This window comes from Anastrepha obliqua, chromosome 3 (assembly GCF_027943255.1).
Source record: "Anastrepha obliqua isolate idAnaObli1 chromosome 3, idAnaObli1_1.0, whole genome shotgun sequence".
In the NCBI taxonomy this organism is placed as follows: Eukaryota; Metazoa; Arthropoda; class Insecta; order Diptera; family Tephritidae; genus Anastrepha; species Anastrepha obliqua.
The window spans coordinates 101,462,028-101,481,740 of record NC_072894.1 but is presented as its reverse complement, the minus strand read 5'-3'; positions in this window follow the sequence as shown (position 1 = coordinate 101,481,740).

Genomic DNA, 19,713 nt, shown 5'->3' with positions numbered 1-19,713 from the left:
CAAGCAATTGTAAAAAAATACAATCAAAATACTTTTACTTGTATTTAGCACAGCTGAAGAGACAAACTTGTATGGTGTCTGGCTTTAAGTTTTGACTATTACACTTTTGCCTTTGGCTTTTACACTCATACTTTTTTACACACTGTACAGGGTACTTCAAGTTCGAGTCTCTTTTTTCAGTACAAACTGGGAATTAATTATTTTATTTATTAATTTATATGAAATATAAATATAAAGAATTCCATTACAGTAGTAAGGCAACTAGCAGCTGGGGCTAGCGGCCAGCGGAATTCATTCTATTAGTGGACTTTTGGCAAAACCACTTCTGTGACTTTAACATGTTTTGCGTTAAGGTCAATAAATTCTGATTTGTCGTAGAAAAATTGTGTATTCTATTCAACTTTCATTACGAAATCCTTTATTTTTGTGTAAAATTTGTGCGCAAATGGATTAAAATGGATTTATGGTCGTACTTTAGCTCCTGGGCGATGCTACGACTACTAACTTGCAGGTACACTTCGATTATTTCTGTGATTTTATCGACATTATCGACATTTTCTTTAACATAAAAAATGCGTGAGCGGAACCGTCGATACCAAAACTGTTGTATGCTTTAATATTGACACTCAATTAAATACACGTGTTAAGCAGCGGTTTAAGTATAACATTTAGTTTAAGATTAATGTAAGAATGTAGGTAAATTTGAATATGTACACTTGTGTTCATAATAAAAGCAGCGGCACGAATTACGAAGATGTAGCTAATTTTTATTTATTTTTTACTTTAATTAACCAATTAGTTAATTTGTTTGTTTATGTTTTTCTATAAATGTACGGCATTTCATATCAAATATTATATAACTCGAAGTCCCAAATTGTATACAAAATTCAAAAAAAAGTTAAACGAAAAAATTTCAAAAAAGTAAGATATCTTTAAATGCTTAGGTTTCAGTAGAATCAACGGCGAGAGATTTTTGAAAGCAATAAAATAATGATCCAGGCATAATTTCTTAATAAAGTTTGAGGTAATCGTTAGCGAAAATTTAAAATTTTCAATGAAAAGTAGTTGTAACAAAAAGTTGTTGTACATCGACAATAAATTGTTTCATTTGAAAGTCATCAAATTAAAATTTTACGTTAAAAACGAGATAAATATTCTAGTTTTTCAATTAAAATGTATTTGTTTAATTTTAATTAATTTTTTAAAACTAATTTTTAATTATGTGGGGTTTTTAAAAATGGTTTAAAATATTTTTTTTTAATACTGCGCGTTTGTGAAGGGAAATCGAATCAGGAGATCAAATATCATCGACCAGTAAACATTGTGTATAAAATTTACAGAAAAGTGAATTTTTCGTATTTTGAAATACTAAAAATAAATACAATATAAAAAGAAGTATTAAACAAAATAATAGCTCCATTTTTTTGGCAATATAACAAATCTAGGACAGCGGCATCAAGAAAAAAATTAATTTGGGCCGTTCTAATAAATATGTAAATACAAATTTTTATTTCGAAATAAATGGTCTAAGCACAAGTATTTTAAAATTAAATAAATAAATGGCGCGAGCACTTCTGTTAGGCACTACGAGCTCCTCCTCCTATTTGTGGCGTTAGTGTGGTTGTTGTTGTTCCACAAATGGAAAAACCTACAGTTTCAAGCCGACTCCGAACGGCAAATATTTTTTTGTGAGAAGTGTTTTCATGGTGGAAATACGATCGAAAGTTTGTCATTGCCTGTCGAGTGGCTAACAAAATTAGAGAAAATAAATTCTCTATCATTTGATGTTTCATGCGCAAAGTGTATTTCAACTCCGGGATCTACCAAATGGTATTTATTCGGCGTTAATGAACGTCATATTCTATCAATTTTGTTAAATTATTTATTAGATTAAATTTTTAGGTGGCAACCTTATTCCTTAAACTATTCTGAAATATTTTAATTTTTCCCTCATAATATCATAACTTACTTTAACTGTTTATTATTTTAATTTTTCGGATAGGTGGCAACTCTACGTTTAAAAAAATTTTATTTTAATTTTTTATGTAAATTTTATAAATTTTAATTGTTCACTCATATTTCACATAAATTGTTAATTATTTGAAATTTTGTATTATTTTTATTTTTAAATATGTGGCAACGCCATTCAAAAATATGTATGGAGTAAAGCTTTCTCAAACTCCTCTCGATTCATGACAAAGTATTGGCCGCCAATTATTTATATATAATTATTTATTTCGTATTAAATGGAGTATAAAACCGCGGATTTTTTTCATTCCACCTGTGGCGCTCATATTCAGTTTTTCATCGAAAGTGAGACCCTACAGTTTCATCCCAACTCCGTGCTTTTTAGATGCCCCCTTTCCCTTGCATGTGCATAATTTTTTAGCTTCATATCCGTCATGTTGACATAGTGACCCTAGACCTGGGGGTTAATTGCCTGTACGTCACCTTTAACCTCCCTAGTTAGCGGCGGTCAACTCCTCCCTGAATAATAGTGATAAATAAGCTTTTGTACACAGCTCATATTGCAACTTCGCAATAGATATCAATAGCAATTATCAGCTCCACGTCACATAGGCAGAGCTTGGAGGAGACTAACAGGCGGTACGTTGTTGATAGTATCCAGACAAAATGAAAAACAAACACTAACCCACAACTAATACACATACATCAGGGACAGACAATGTAGCCAATATGTTGTAGGCAATTAAATATTATCCAAGTGCTGGAAGCACAACTTATCATCGTACACAATTTAGTTCATTTTATTACGCAACTTAAACTACTAACACACATAAATTGATACATTATAATGCCAAGGGATAAATATTGATATTTTTAACAACTCCTTGTTATTTACTTAGTTGAATGTCTTGCACGCACACACTGAGCTGTGCCTATACACGCGCTTCTGTTGCTTGCTATTTGTTGCATTCCATTAGCAGCGCAGCGAAACTTTACTACCATAGAATATACAAATGTATGTGCACACACACAGATGTGTCATTCATTATGGCTGCGCCTGTATGCGCGAGTATGTGTATTCATTAACAATTGCAATTCCGCTTGTTATGTACTTCACGTACTCAATTGCGCTCTAAGGCATGCACAGTTGTAGGTATTAAGTTTCAGCTAGTTAGTGTGCTTTTAGGCGTTACCTGCGTTGCAAAGTGACATGTGTGTACTTCCGCATAAGCCATGTTGAGTTTTGTACAATTTACATCCGTTTCCGACACAAATTGCGCTAACTACTGAGTCGGGAATTGGCTGACAGATTGAGTGAATGCATGCGTCGCCAGGCATTGAACGAACCAGTGGGAATTATGGGGGGAGAATAATATCTAAACAATGTTGGCGGAGTTTGACAGCATGTAGAGGCAGTTTCATTATATGAATGTGTGTGAAGGTATGTATGGATATGGATATTTGTGTATAGTAAGGATTGTGGAACAACATCAAGACGCATGCCACAAATAGGAGGAGGGGGAGTTTGACCAAACAGCAGTGCACGCAATTGTATGTTTTTTTTAAGGATTGAGTATATAAAAACAATGAAAATATTTGTTAATTCCTTGGAAAAAAGGCATATTTTAAAAATAGTTTTTGGCAATACTGGTAGTTTTAGTTTATTCAGTCACTTTTCACATATAGAAAATCAACATTTGAGCAAGCAACATTTGGCACTTTAGAAATGAAATGCCTCGTTACTTTGCTGAATGCACTTGAATAATTTCTCATTTGTTAATTCCAGTTGATCTCAACTACTACTACTACACTATTTTTTATATTTTCTTTAATACTTTGTACCATCACCATTTTTTTACTAAAAAACAAAAAAAAAGAAAAGTAATTGGCGCGTACACTTCTATTATGTTTTTGGTCGAGCTTCTCTTCCTATTTGTGGCGTGCGTCTTAATGTTGTTCCAAAAATGGAGGAAATAACACTTTTAAGCCGACTCCAAGCGGTTGATGGTTTTTTATGAGGAGCCTTTTCATGGCAGAAATACACTCGGAGGAGTGCCATTGTCTGCCTAGGGGCGACCGCTATTAGAAAAAACTTGTTCTTCATTTTGGTGTTTCACTGCGATTCGAACTTACGTTCTCTCTGAACTCCGAATGGTAGTCACGCACCAACCCGTATGGCTACTGTGGCCGCCGCAAATGAAGCTATACCAAATCAAAATAGAACAGTGAGCTATTTGAAACTTCGCCGTACTTCAAGCAAAGCTGACATTTGGCCTGATTTCATATATTTCAGTATTGCTCTATTCATATTTAGCCGTTATCGAAGACAAGCAAGTCCGCCTTGCGCCAGCAAAGTAACTTCTTAAAATTACGATGGCTGCATAGAGGGAGATTGGCCAGCTCTACTATAGCTGGAATGAACGGCATTTTCATAGTTGTGATATTCTAACAAAAATTTGCTTCCCAACCTAACTTTACTCTGTGTTACCTCACACCAAAAATGTAAAAAAAATAATTAAGTTATGAAAATTTGTTTTACCTATTTTAGTGTGCTGTTCCTTAATATCCTTTTTTACCTCTCGTATGATTTATATGCAGAAAGCAGCCCTTTCGTCGCCACTACGCTTTTGAGACTATAGCAATCACATACATTTCATGCACACGTATGTATGTATGAATAAATCTCCAACCACTTTACCGTGTATGTACACACACATTAACATATATAAAAATATGCATATACTTCTAGCATAATCCTATGAGGCCAACTCACACAATACTACGTGAGCTGGCTTAATTTCACTACATCCCTTTACTAAGTGTTACAAAAATAGAACACAAGCATCGAGTGACGCGCTTTGATTAAAAGTCGAGCCACATGTGTCCAAAGGCTGTAAGCAACGGAATGCATATATTTTATATATCATATAAATACATACATGCACATATATACATACATATATACACATATATTATATGTATAATTCACATGTAATTTCAGCAGCTGAAAGGCTTGTAGGTGTGAAAGTTTTTCACTTAAAAAATAGGTCCTGCCACGCGCCAGAGATTTACTATATTTACCCTACAAAAAATATCTTTCTGCAACAAGGCTGTTGAAAGTAAAAGCGAGTGCGAATAAAAGTGCGAAAGTGCAACGCAGCGTTTAACCTACAAATTCAAGTGCTGCGACATAAATATGGTAATATATATACATCTATATATATGTATATATGTATATGTATGTATGCATGTAAGTAGAAAGCCTGTCAGATTTAAACGCAGAGAGGGCTTCGCGGAATTCGTTTGATATGTGGCAGCTGTGTTCCCACTGCATACGCCTTAAAATTAAAAGTGAATTCTTGCTAAAATTTTTCCCAAAAAAAATAAGAAAAAATGTTTTGGTACCTAATTTCAGCAACTTCTTCGAATATTAAATCACAGAAAAGAGATGTCTGCTCAAGATGGGGTAATTTGTTCCGATGCCTAAGATTTGTGACCGTCAGATAGAGGTGTCCGTGAGGAGAGGTTACACTGTATATACCTATATGTAATTAGCGCTTACACCCTCTGTTGCGTGGTTCGAGCTCCTCCTCATCCTCCTATCTGTGTAATTGTAATGAAACAACTTGGGTCGACTTAACACTGTTTTTCGGCAAAGAACTAAATTGTTTGATTTTGTCGAAACATTTAATCAAATAATCAGTCCTAGGCGTAGCTTGGGTAACCAGCTTAATAAAAAAGCAACAAAACACCAAACATTTCGATGATAAACTAGAATTTATTGACAAAACCTGTGAAAGTCACATGAGTGAAAGTCCACAAATATTTATAATAATATATTTTTTTTTAATTATACCTCAGTAATTGTCTATGATATATGAGCTACACTTTTCGCGTAGCCATTAGATGCTGACTCGATGCGGACCAGCAAAAGTTTGACCCCGTTCCGTTCACGAGAAGACACAAACCGAGCGGGACATTAATTGAGTAGTTGACGAGGTTAAGTATTCACGCCAGAAGCTCGCTCCATTAACTGACTGACGAGCTCCGACGTAGACATAACAGCCATAGGACCGTACAGTACGCCCTTAGGTAGATTATTAACGACACTCACCCTGCATGCCGTTCTCGGAATTCAACCATCATTCAGAGCTGACCAAGACCTTCAGCTATCTCCATAAAGCTGCATTACCGTGCATTTTGATATTAAAGTAAGTTAAACTCTTACTTAATCAGAAATGATCTAGATATACCTAGCATAAGCGCGGCATGTGAAGGTACTCCGCATGACATCAACACCCTCTTCACATAAACACTTACCCCTATTCATCTAGCACATCTTTAACTTTGATCCCATTCTGTCGGAATAGCCTATTTCCTGGGTCTATCGTTAGCTGATATAATCGACGGCTGGTGGCTGCACCGTACTGGGCAGAGATTTGTAAACAGCTGCAAGCTCAACTGCAATAAGATAAAATATATGCACTTATGACACTCCGTTGGATTTCCTATCTCCATGTAAGTAAAGCCACATGAACCGTTTGGATCTACAGAAGGCAGGAAATGGGGTCTCAACTGAAAGTTGATAATAAAAATACTGCCATACTTCGGCTGAGCAAAGGAGGTTTGAGAGGTTAGTTTTTCTCCTTCATAAACTCGATGATAAATCTGCTCAAAGGTAAATGGCAAACGAGTATTCCTGAGTTAAAAGACGCCAATTTTGTGGTTCAATTACTAAAAAATCTGCTTTGCCAGAAGTTTTCTAGGTAGATTCTTAGACCGAGGTTGGAGATATGGATAAAAAAAAATTCTCAGAAATGCTGTATAAGTCACTTGACTACGGCGGTATTACCGGAAAGCAGTTTGCCGCAAAACTGGAGAAGCTGTTCTTCCTACAAGCAAAACAAAAAACACATTTTATGTGAATGTCCGATCGTGGCTGAGGCTAGAAGAGTATTAATAAACAAAAAAATAAACAAAGTGTAACTGATTCCATAAGCCGGTTAAGAATACGGCCACCGAGCGGCTCTTAACCTTTATTACCGAATATGAAGCTGCTTTGAGTACCGTTGGTTAGCGGTGAGATATCAGGACCCGAGAGATCGTCTGAGTCACTGTGTACATCTCAGATTACAGCGGTTGTCCACTATGAGATGCACTCAGGCTCATGGTCCTTTTCGAATATCTGATATTCACCTTGACAAATATAGGCCTGGTCATATTTCTACTCAATAGTAGTAACGTAGGCTTAGGTAAGATTAGGTTTTTGCGGCAGTCGATTTAGAATAGCCAACTCACTTAGACTATGTACACAGGTCCGTTGTGGTACCAGTGTCTAACAAGGGAACATCAGTGTTTATTCATCATTGGAAGCATTTAGATGCTCTTATGAAGCGTAGGATAGGTTTTAACCTAACACCAGATAGTTTCATAAGAGAATCAAATGAGTGTTTTCCTAAGAAACTTGCTCTATTCCTAGTTAAAGCTACACAATTGCAGAGGAAGTGCTCCACTATTTCTTCCTCTTCCTCGTCTCTACAACTTCTGCATGCACTCCTAGCCTAGAAGAGTGCCTACCTTCTAGACGTTCTCTCTCGAGAGGTTATGCAATTCGCTTGACCGTTTCTTATCTATTTGCCGCCAAATTAGCCTGATTATATTTTCTTCTCTCCATGACCTATTGGCCTTCTGGAGCAGTTTATTTTTTATCCCTAATTTGCAAGTTGCCATGGGAATTAAAACATTGCCTATGTTCTTAACCAGTAGAAGATTAGTACCGTTCCTGACTAGCTCATCGGTCTTGCAATTTCCTTTTATATTTGTATGTCCCGGAATTGCCTCCATTGATTTGAGGCCGCCTGGCTATCCGATAAGATATTTATCGTAGTTTTTGTTATGGCTTGCAAACAGATTTATTTTTCATAAATATGTGCATCTATATTTACATAAGTGGATATACGTATAAAAAGCGCTGTGATAATATACAAGGGCATTCGGTTTGTTTGAGTTGCTGCTTTTTGTTTTACTGCTGATGACGTGAAGTGAAGACAGTATAATTATAGTGATATCATAGAAACTGCTATGCGTTCTGTACTATACTCAAATGTACATTAGGGCATCAAAAGAAAAAAAACATAAAATTATTAAAATTATGCGCGTGGAAGCTGTAAAAGAGCAGAGGAAATAAATGTGAAATGAAAAAAGGGCAGCAAAAAATATTTATTGCTTTTTTTAATATAAGTATTCATATGTAGTGCCGACATTTTGTTCGTAATAAATATTTTATTGTAGTTAAAAAAAATGTCCATGAACGAGTCGAACTTGGCAATCACAGTCAAGTACCAAAGCGTGCAGCAAAGCACTTGTGTAGTACTCCGTCACGATGTTTCCGCATTGCAATAAGGGAAGCTGTGAAGCACAAGAAAAACATAATCGTGCAGAGTGGTACAAAATTAATCACCCTATCGGAAGCCTTATAATTTTTATAAGTGGCGTTGTCCGTTTTTCCATCACTCAAAATCATTTTTTTTTGTTTTTATTTAGTAAACAAGTTTTTCAAAAACAAAATTGGATGATTAATTTTGCTCCACCTTGTATATGGTTTTATATAGATATCAGCATAACCCTTTATAGAATAGTGACGTTTTGATCCAGAGACTAGGAATTGACTGAATTCTGACAGATTGAAACCGCCGATTGAATTACCGATCTTAGTTAAGTCAATGAGCCTTGCAAATTATAGTAGAATAGTTTTGTTACTGAATTTGAGGTTAAGTTTTAATTTCCAAATTTGCTTGTGGATATCTTAATAATAATATTTAAGAAATTTAAGCAATACGGCCGCCATAGCCGAATGGGTTGGTGCATTGTTTCGAATCTCCGTGCATGAAACAGAACAATGATAGAACAAGTTGTTTCTAATAGTGGTCGCCCTCGGCTGGTAATGGCAAATCGCGGGGGTATTTCTGCTATGAAAAAGCTTGACCGCTCGGAGTCGGCTTGAAATTGTAGGACCCTCCATTTATGGAACAACATCAAGACGCACGCCACAAATAGGTCGAGGAGCTCGGCAAAAAACCCAGAAAGGATATGCGCGCCAATTATATATATATATGGGGCATTCTTTCTGAACGTGAGACCCCCTGCCCCCAGAATAGATTTTGACGAAAAGAGGTCTATGAGGGCTTAAAATGTAGGTAATTATGTTTACTTTCGAAAGCAAAGTGGCACTTCTTGAAATTCAAAATGGCGGATCCAATATGGCGGATTCAATATGGCGCAATTTTGCAGTTCGTGCATCAGATTTATGCTATTTCGTGTTTTCTTTATTTATTTTTAAGTAAAATTGTTGCATTGGATTTAATTTTACATATTTCCAAGTTAATTATTTATTTTTATTGGTCACTGATTATTCATCACATTTTTTATCATCAGTTCATAGCATAAATCTGATGCACGAACTGCAAAATTGCGCCATATTGAATCCGCCATATTGGATCCGCCATTTTGAATTTCAAGAAGTGCCACTTTGCTTTCGAAAGTAAACATAATTACCTACATTTTAAGCCCTCATAGACCTCTTTTCGTCAAAATCTATTCTGGGGGCAGGGGGTCTCACGTTCAGAAAGAATGCCCCATATACATATATATATATGAATATATGTAGCTTCACTTGTGAATTTTAGGTAGATTAGAGAGAATGATTATTTACATTGCTTTTCAAAAATGTTTGAAAAAAATTTTTATAAATGCCATTTAAAAGTATAGATATATAAATCATTTCTGAATTCTTCCTTCAATAATTTAGTTATAGTAGTGATCCACTACGTTTTCAACAATAAGTTAAGTGAGCGTCGTTCATGAACGTTCATATGGGTGAAATTCTAGAATTAGAATTCTGATGGTGGCTGGCACCTAGTCGTCACCATTGAGGAAGTGAGTGTGACTGAAGTGGCTTCCTTGCCATTTGGAATAAATTAAACGTTTAGAACAGGCGGTCATTCCCATTAATGGCGCAAATGCATCCTATCATTCGAGCCTACTACAATTGCACGTACATTTTGAGGATTTAAATATTTAGGTATCCCAATCATTGAGCTCGCGAACGAACATAGTTTTTGTGTCTTCACATGTTGATGGCAATTTATGGTCATGCTTGGCAAGTGCAATTCGTAAGACCCATGCAATGCTGAATTTGTTGGATTCGATGAAGCTGGTTCTGTTCGTTCACTACGTGGATATTTTTGAAAAAATATCTTAGCTTACATCCTTGTAAGAATCAAATATTCCACAAATTCCAGAATTCCATTTATTGAATCATTTGCCTCGCATGTTGTGTAAGTGGATTGAAGCTGGATTGCGACTAAGTAAAACAGACGTATTTTAAATGCGAATAATCCTCGTGAGTCTCATATTACATCCCAGCAAAAAGTACTGTCTGATGTGGCTTATATGGCAAAAGTATATTACCACTGCGCCAAACATTGTCAAAATTGAAGCTGGAGCCAATTTAACGTTACTGGTAAGCACTACCCAAGCGTTTCATTGAGGTTTTAAGTTGTATTTGAAAAAAATATATGTATAAAAGTCTGCCGCCCCTGGCATTAATAAATTTAGGGAAATCTAAATTTGAAGGTAGATTTATTCTGACTCAGTGGAAAATATTTTAAAATACATTGCAGTTGCAGGCAAATTTCAAAAAAACAAAAAGAAAAAAATTGTTTGCCGGCCTACGTGGCGTATGATTTATGTGCTTCCTTTATGTAGGGAAATGTGTACAAATGCTGACGACATCTTTTTGAATCAATAGAAAAATGACCTACTAACATAATAACAATAAATTTTGCGATTTCTAACTGTTCAATGTGGGAAAAATTGAATTGATTGAGTGGCTTTTGTATTGAAAATGAAAAGGGAAGTGTGCGAGCTTAGAGCTGGGTGTGTAAATAAAGAAGAAGTGGTCTACTCGGTAATGCGATGCGAACAGAAATTTAGTATTTTGTATAGCAAAATCGCATTTAAATAAATTGTATGTAATATTTTTTTAGAAATATTGTATAAAAGAAGCTTAAATATATTGTCAATGTTTAGTTCGAATCCAGACAACTAATGTTTTTTGTTATACAAATTTCTTTCCCGTGGCATTGCCGAGTAGACCCCCTGAGGTGAGAGGTGAATGGAAATTGTGTAGGAAATGCTGAATGATATATGGAATTAGTGAAACTAGAATATGTAGGTGGTTGACTGAGTTACAGTGTTGAATTGGATAAGTAAGTGAAGCAGTTACTTTAAAAAACCTTACATTTTTAAAAGAGGCCACTGACTGGAAGGCTACGAAAATAGGAAAAATTATACACATTTTTGAAAAGATAAAAGTTGAAAGAAACAAAATACATTACGAAGAGAATCAATCAACCGCACATTGCAGTTAAACTATAAAAATTATTGGCAATAAAGTAGGTCAGGAACATACATTCGCAAATCTATTTGTGAAAGGTAACTTATGTAAATATGTCTCGACAGGAAATAAAAGATGGTTGCGTTGATTGGTTGATTTTATTTTGTTGAACAAAAAAGTGGTCTAGAAAAAATGGAGCATTTCCGCACCAATTACGCCAAAGCGCATACAAATTTAGGTTTTTCAAATATACTAGCACAAATTCTCTCGGCTTTCACGCGCTTGTATGTATGTGTGAGTATACAAAAAATGCGCAAAATGTTTGATGTAAAGTAAATTGCCGACTACACTAGGGAATATAGCAAATAGGGACACAAGAAGTAAACAATAGCGCATGAAAGAATGGCAAATCACTTGTACAGTTACTCAAAGCACTGATCGAGTGTGCGTGAAAAACGTGGCTTTTGCCACGGTGTACTGAATGCAGAGGTGTGGCCAACATCAGACACTTAACTGGCTCTTAGCGATTTTGAAGGAATCAGCTGATTAGCTGATAGAACCGTGCTTTCACAGTTGGCAGCGGTTTGGTTACCAAAAATAAAAACTGAAATTGTGTTGGTGAAATAAGAAAAAATCAACGTAGCCATCGCTCATGGCTCGGATCAATGCAAAGTTCATCTTTGTCCTTGTACCTGTGCAGTATAGTTACAAATAAGAGTGGCGCCGACGAAGACGTTTCTTCCCTAATTGTTAAGGCCAAAGGCACGTTTAGTATGGGCAGTACACGGCAGTCACGTCAAACCAGTCAATCTTCGAAAACCTGAAAATCTTCAAAATCTATTGATCCTTGTAAACAAGTGCTTGAGACGAATTCCAAAAATATGGTGGCTGTTCATACAACAAACGAAGAGCTCTAGGAGCGATCAAGCAATCAAGTATGTGCAAGCAATGAAATCAAGAACCGAAAATGGCAAAAGGCAAACACTTCGCAAAGGAAGAAACTATAATATATTGCACTAAAGTGGAACACGCAAGGATCCCTTCAGCTAGATGGTCCTGCTAAAACCGGGCGAGGAAATGTCAATAGCGAACTGAATGGCAATTTGTATCTATTCGCAGATAAGCAAAAATCATAGTTAGATTTAAGGGGACTCTCGTGCCCACTATGCTTCACTGGGAAAAGGGGATAGCAGTGAGAAAGTAAGTAAGTAGTACGAGCAACGACTGATTGGACGAGTGTATGCATATATGGGAAATGAGTGGGGCGAAATTCTGTTGCCGAATAACCGATGGCGTGGCAACCGAAGTTATTCTCCCAGTTTTGCTTCGGATGGCTATTCCCACAAGAATGATAGAAACAAGATTGCGCCCATCAGAGAGTGCGTGACGTCACATTAGTTGAGGTGTGCAGTGTTGCCAACCATTTGCTACTCGCAACAAATTTAGTGCTTTTTCATATATCAAAATGCGAACATTTTTAAGTTTGGTGTTTGTTTCTTATTTTTAATTTAAAGCTACCGATACTTCAAGTTAAAAAAAAATCTATATTATTAAATAAAAGAAATTTAAAAAAGGTCACTCTGAGAAGATTTTAGTGTTAATGAAAAATTGTTGGTTCTGAAAATTTAATTTTTTGCTTGTCTTAAGGTTATGCAAGAATATTAAATGTCCTTCTCTCAACTCTTCTTATTATTGAAAACCTTTTTACACATTTTAAAAAGCGTTTGAATTTACTGAATTAAAACCTTCAAGGTGTAATCGTTTATTCCGGTCTTCAGTCCTTAGTGGAGCATAGGACATCAAGAGGTGCATTCATAGTAAAAATAAGCAACAAAATACTACTGAAGAAACTATAACGGCATTTTTACAAAAGGAGTACCTTATCGTGTTACATAACCTCAAATATAGCAAAAAAGTAGTTCTCTTAACGAAAAACTCGTAAATTACATTAAACTCACACATACAAAGTTCTTTAAGTAATTCAATAAAAATTTGGTATTTTATTTTCTTTAAATGGGCATTTTAGTGCGTTTTTATATCCAAAGCTAGGCAACACTGCAGTGGCGAAAGAGAGATTTGACTACTGAAAGGAGAAGAACACCAACAATAACAATTAAAATTAGTAAAGCTAAATAAAACTGAGCGAATTACTGAACTAATTTAAAAAAAATGTATATTTTACAAAATTATAAACATTACATTTTAATTATCATAGAATAGGCTAGAAAAATGTCATGAAGAAAGAACGAAAACTCCGAGACTAAATAACAAAAAAGTACTCAATCAAGTTACGAAAATGGCAATCTGGTCATACTGGTACTAATACGACGTCACTCATTGCCAAATTCACTGAGAGCAAAGTAACGATACCACGATAGGCACCACATCATTATTCTTAAGTTTGTTCTTTTTACGTATGTTCTCCTTAATTTTTCATTTAAATAAGCGATTTTTTAGATTTTACCATTTTGAGGTATTGTGACCTCATGCGATCAATTTTATGGGTTAGTGATGCATCAACTGGTAAGCAGAAATAAGCAACTATTTGGTGTGAAAATGTCGTATTACATTTCAACAATTATTTGGAATTTTGAAGGTCAGATACTTTTTCCACTCTCTTATGAACTTATAAAAATTAATAATATTCTTATTTTAGATGAGGTTCGATTTCTACTACAAATTTAATAAAAAAGTTGGAATGTGATGCTGAAACGGTTGTGCTACTACCCCAGTAAGTATTTCTTGAAGAAAATTAGAAAATCTGTTATTACAAATTTTTGTTAGAAACATAGAAATAGCGCTGAGGGCAAAAAAGTGTTTTGAATCGACGAAAAGTAAAATAGTCAGCCATTTTAAGTTAGGTTTGTGTGAGAATGCTCATAAAATTTCTAGAACCACCGCTTTAAAATTATATTTGCAGTTAATTATCAACTTTATAAATATTAATTTCTTTTTGGTTCTTTAAAATGTTTCTGATTGTATTTCGGGATCACTCTTTTCCCTATTGACTATTTTCTTTTACTTGGAATTTAAAAATATATTTGCTTTCTACCAACTCTCGATAAATAATTTAAGCAACTATGCAAGTACACAATAGTAGCGCGACCTATGCAAACAAAGGTAACTAAGCAGCGAAAAACAAAAGCAAACAATAAAGAAGATAAAAACAAGCAGCGACTCAATGGGGTTTTGGATGTTTTCTGATTGCGCGTGGGCGAAAAAAGAAAATCCTTATTGAAAATTGCAGATTGTAAGCGAATGAATAGCACAATCGCACACACACATACATATAGAAGTACACACAAATATTAGCACAAGACTGAGCATCCGATTACTGAGCAAAGGATGCGTAAAAAACAAGGAAACTAAAAACGAACATAAAAGAATAAGAAAGAAAGGAAATCACAGATATGGTAGGTTTCTGGGCGTTTGATGGAAAAATAAAACGAAAGAAGCAAACAAAAAAAAATGTAAAAAAAACTAGGCACATGAAAGAGATTTCACAATAAAAATCGTCACCGCTGACGTATGAAATTGCAGTTGTCGCCATTGTGCGGCGTCGCTGAAGAAGAAAATTACAGGTTCACAATACCCAGTTATACTGACACATTTTTAACTATGCTTGCACATGTAAAGATTTTGAGTAGGCGGCTAACGATGCAAATGCCAGAATTTAGATAAAAAGCAGAAAAAACGTGAAAAGACTGTTCAATTATGTATGTATGAGAGGATATTCAACTAGGCAGGTAGTTGCAAACACTTTGAATGGAAGCAGCTGTGAGCAAATGGCGGTATATTTACTTTTTTGTTTTTTACTTTTTATACCCAATGGATAAATGCAGAAGGGCACTACAAATTTATTTGTGTATAGTTGCAAGTTTTTTTTTTATGGCTAGTATATATTAACATTTATATAAGTGCATATATTGCAGCAGTCTGCCAGCTCGAAAATTACGCTTGCATATCTTACTTTTCGAAATTTCCTCTGAGACAAGAACACGATTTTAATAAGCTGGGTATTAGGGCCAGGCCAGCCAGGCCAGTCTGGCTATTATTGATATTTGTATGTGGCATTGTCTTCAGCCTCTTCGACCAATCTTTTTCCCAATTTGGCGATTTGAAAGTCACTGCCATCTGTGAAACCTTTATGCTTTTCCATTTTGTTAGAATTAAAAAGTTTCCGATCAAACGGAATGATTGCTTAAAGAAACGATCTCTTTTCACAGCGCGAATAATGAAGGCTAACTGAGCGCCTCTATTCAAGTGAACCAAAAATCACGCACAATATTACAACTGCTTAAGCTTTACTGCTGCGAAATACTGTTAGATGGAATAATACGTTCACTTGAATTATCAGAAACCCTTGTGTTATTCGATCAAATACGATTGCTTTAATTACTGAACGCTAGGGATGCATCAACTTATTCGATTACGGTGGCCAATACGATAATATTAAGCCAAGAAAACTTTATTTATAATTATGTACTGGGCGCATCTGGCTAGCAAATTAACCTTGCTCAAAATAGGTGTCATTTGGAGTTTCACCACACATTTTGAGGACCAGAACTCAGCCGTTAACATCTGCCTCTCTCTCTTACAAACTCAATGACATGCAAGCAAGGAGCTTTTTCATAACAGAAATACACTCGGAGGTTTGCCATTGCCTGCCGAGGAGCGACCGCTATTAGAAAAATGTTTTTCTTAATTTTGGTGTTTAACCGAGATTCGAACCTACTTTCTCTCTGTGAATTTCGAATGGTAGTCACGCACCAACCCATTCAACTACGGCGGCTGATATAATCACAGTATAGCAAAACTTGTTATGGTTGATGGAATTTGTCGAAAGCTTCTGGTACGTCCGCTGTACTATCAATGGCTGCGTTCAGGTTAATGCATACAGTATGGGCGAGTTCGTAAATCTCCAAGAGCTCTCAAACATGGCCATCACAATCTTTCGTCAACAAATATCTCGCACCATCTGTAGAATATTCTGGCCGAGCACCATCAGCCACGAAGCGGCCATCGAATGGGAAACTCATCCTAATGCATAAGGTGGCGATGGACAGGAAACACGTTTAGAAAATCGCCAGACAGCATCACGAGTATGGCTCTGCACTGGAACCTACAAGAGAGCAGAAGTTGCGGTTGGCCAAAGAATACTTGCAGAAGGCCGATTCTGTGCGTGCCAGCAGATGCCGACATCTCATGGGACGGCGCAAAAACAACAGCCTAGAACCGGTGGAAGAGACTTGTCAAGGCCCTATGCGATGAGCGCAATGAGCACTTAAATCTCAACTATTGATCTACAAAGAATTCACACCGCTCCAGTTTCTGTCGTACGACTTTGAGTACTGGGTTAATGGAAGAAAAGAATGAAGTAAGTAAGTATTCTACATATTATTCTTTCTCGCTAGCAAACATTATATACGCTCTATAACTAAATATAATAGGTCTTTCAGACAAATTATAACCGAAACAGGGTATCCGATATGTCTGTCTGATGGCATCACATATACACCAAACTCTCTAAGAGGGAGCAAGGAAGTTGAGGTAGGGAGTGCGAAGATCTTTCTCTTTTTCTTTTATGAGTGGCTGCTATGCAAAAGTAGTTGCAACTGGTGCAGGCTTTTATAGCGCACTAACTCATGCCAGCAAGACGAGTAGATACACATTTTTTAGGGCATCGTACTTCAATTTTGGCACTAACGATTTTTCAACGAAATCAAAACTCATTAAGCAAGTCGTGTTAAGTAGCAACATCAATCAGTGTCCGATAGACATCATTTGAGTTATGGACTGTGGAAAGGTTTGCAAAAATTAAGTCGCCGCACGAGCAACCGGAGAGAATTCCGTGATGTTTGCTATAATTTCTTAATAGAATTAATAAACACGAGCAGTTATCACGCCTTTAGAATTTGAATTGGGCATAAATTTATAAAATAGTGAAATTCAGTCGCCTCGCATGCGATCTTCAGGTGATGACCAATAAGAGAGATAATGACAAGAGAGTATGTGAGCACTCAAAAGATAGAATTAATGGGTCATAATGGGCCTTACAGCTCTAATTTGGCAATTAATGATTTATTTTTGTTTCCGAACATCAAAAATAAAACGCGAAGTAAATGCCTGAAGAAGCTATTGAAGCCTAGAAACAGCTCGTTTTTGAGTTACCCACTTCTAAGTGGCAAAAGAGCTTTGAAAATTACTTCAAGCGCAGGCAGAAGTGTATTGCCATCCAAGGATAATATTTTGAAAAATAACAAAGCCATTTTTATGCATATTTTACAGTGTTTTCATTACTGGGCGCAAAAAACCGACCCTCGTGCTGTGCATACATCGATTTTCTCATGTGTAAGAAAAAATAGTTAAAATTTGTCGCACTCCGCTATGCAAACTAGCTAGCATTTTAACGTATCGAGAAAACATCTCAGCAGACAGTCATTCCTGGCAAATCTTAAACTTTTCAATAATAATTGAAATTTAAAAATAATAAAACCACAAACATATAAGTAATTTTCAAAACTGACTAATGGACCTAAGCACAAAACATCCGTACATTTTTCTTGCCAATAATTTAAATACATTTTTTTTAAACACAAGAGATTAAAGCGAAAATCAACTGCGGTGCGCCTGAGTAGAAATCAAGCAAGCGTGTTAGTCGCATTGACGAAAGACTCATCACTCACTGAAATTGCTGCTGCATCACTTTCAAACAGCTGATTAACATCCCACTCTGGCAGACAGACGAGCGTGCCACAATCTATTTTTATACGAGAAATACTATTTTCTCAAAATATTTATTTATTTATTCTCATTTGGCTTTTGTTGTTGCCAATTTGCAATTAAGACACATTTTTTTCAGCAACGACAGCGGGCGTAAGCTATCGCACTGAATAGGACACTGCACTGGTGCATTAATAGCAGCAGCAGACACCTCTGGCTCGACTATCACAGATGGTCTGGTTGAGTGATTGCGTTTGCTCGTCTTTCACTGTTCGTTTGATATACTTATCTTCATATATATATATATATATGTATATATATATATGTATTTTATAGTACGTGTGTGTATTTCTGTATATATATAAATGTAAACATGTGCGCCTTATCTTCGGGCAACAAGCTGCCCGTATCAAGGTGTGCGACATGTTTGCACATCTTTTACCCTTGAACTTATGCGCTCAGCTGAGTGGGTTGCGAAAAATATATTTTAATGGTTAGTTCGCTGACAGCAAATTAAATTATATACTATTGTATGAATTTACTAACTTGAAAGAAGCGTCTGATTTTGCGAGTATTTGTGTGGGAGTTAAGGCAGTTAAATTAGTGGGCTGATGATTTTGATTACTTAATTTGATTTATGAAAGTATTCCTTTAATTACAAGGCAAACAGTTGGGCTTAACTCTGATTATTAGTTGTTTATTTCCATTATTTGAACAAAAGTCCCGCATCTTCTTTTGTTTTGCTTCGCTTCTGCTAAGTAATTAGAAGTCGTTATTGAAAGCAATTTACTCTTTCGCAATAATACTAATGCACCCACTGATTGCTGTTAACATACATTAGGGCAGGTACAGTTTTTTTTTCGACAAAAATTCTATAAGTATAGTAAGAAAAAATGTTCTAAAGCTAATTTTTGAGTTAATATGAAGTCTTGGACAAAGTTAGTTTAAGTTGAGGCATAGATAGCCTGGGGTCTGAACGAGCATTTACAAGACCTGAACTACGCGGATAATGTATGCCTGATGGCGCACAAACATTCGTATATATCTTGAAAGTTGCAGGTGGTCAGCGCTTTTGCAGCTCAAACAGGGCTAAAAATCAATATTACCAAAAAAAAGAATGTATGTACATTAACACCAACAGAACGCAAGCTATTCAGTAGAAGTTATGAATTCTTCTGCCTCGGCAGTATTATCACAAAAAATGGTGGATCAGCAACAGATATTCGCAAACGCATATCAAAAGGACGTTCTGCCTTTGGTATGCTGCTATACTATATGGTTGTGAGACGTGGAACCTGAACATGTGCGACTTGCAAACATTGTAAACCTTTTTTAATCGCTGTCTACGCAAAATCATGCGGATATTCTGGCTTAAAATCATAAGTAACACTGACCCATGGGTTATTACTAAACAAATATCCATCGTCCCTGAAGCATAATGTCGCAAATGAAGGTGGATCGGCCATACACTGTGTAAGCCTCTGGACGGCATCACAAGAGCTGCGTTGGATTGGAGTCCCCAAGGGAGTCGCAGATGCGAAAGACCAGTCACACCTGGAGGCGAGATGTGGATGCAGAAGCGCAAAAAGCAGGCTATTCGTGGAGAGAAATGAAATTTTTAACTT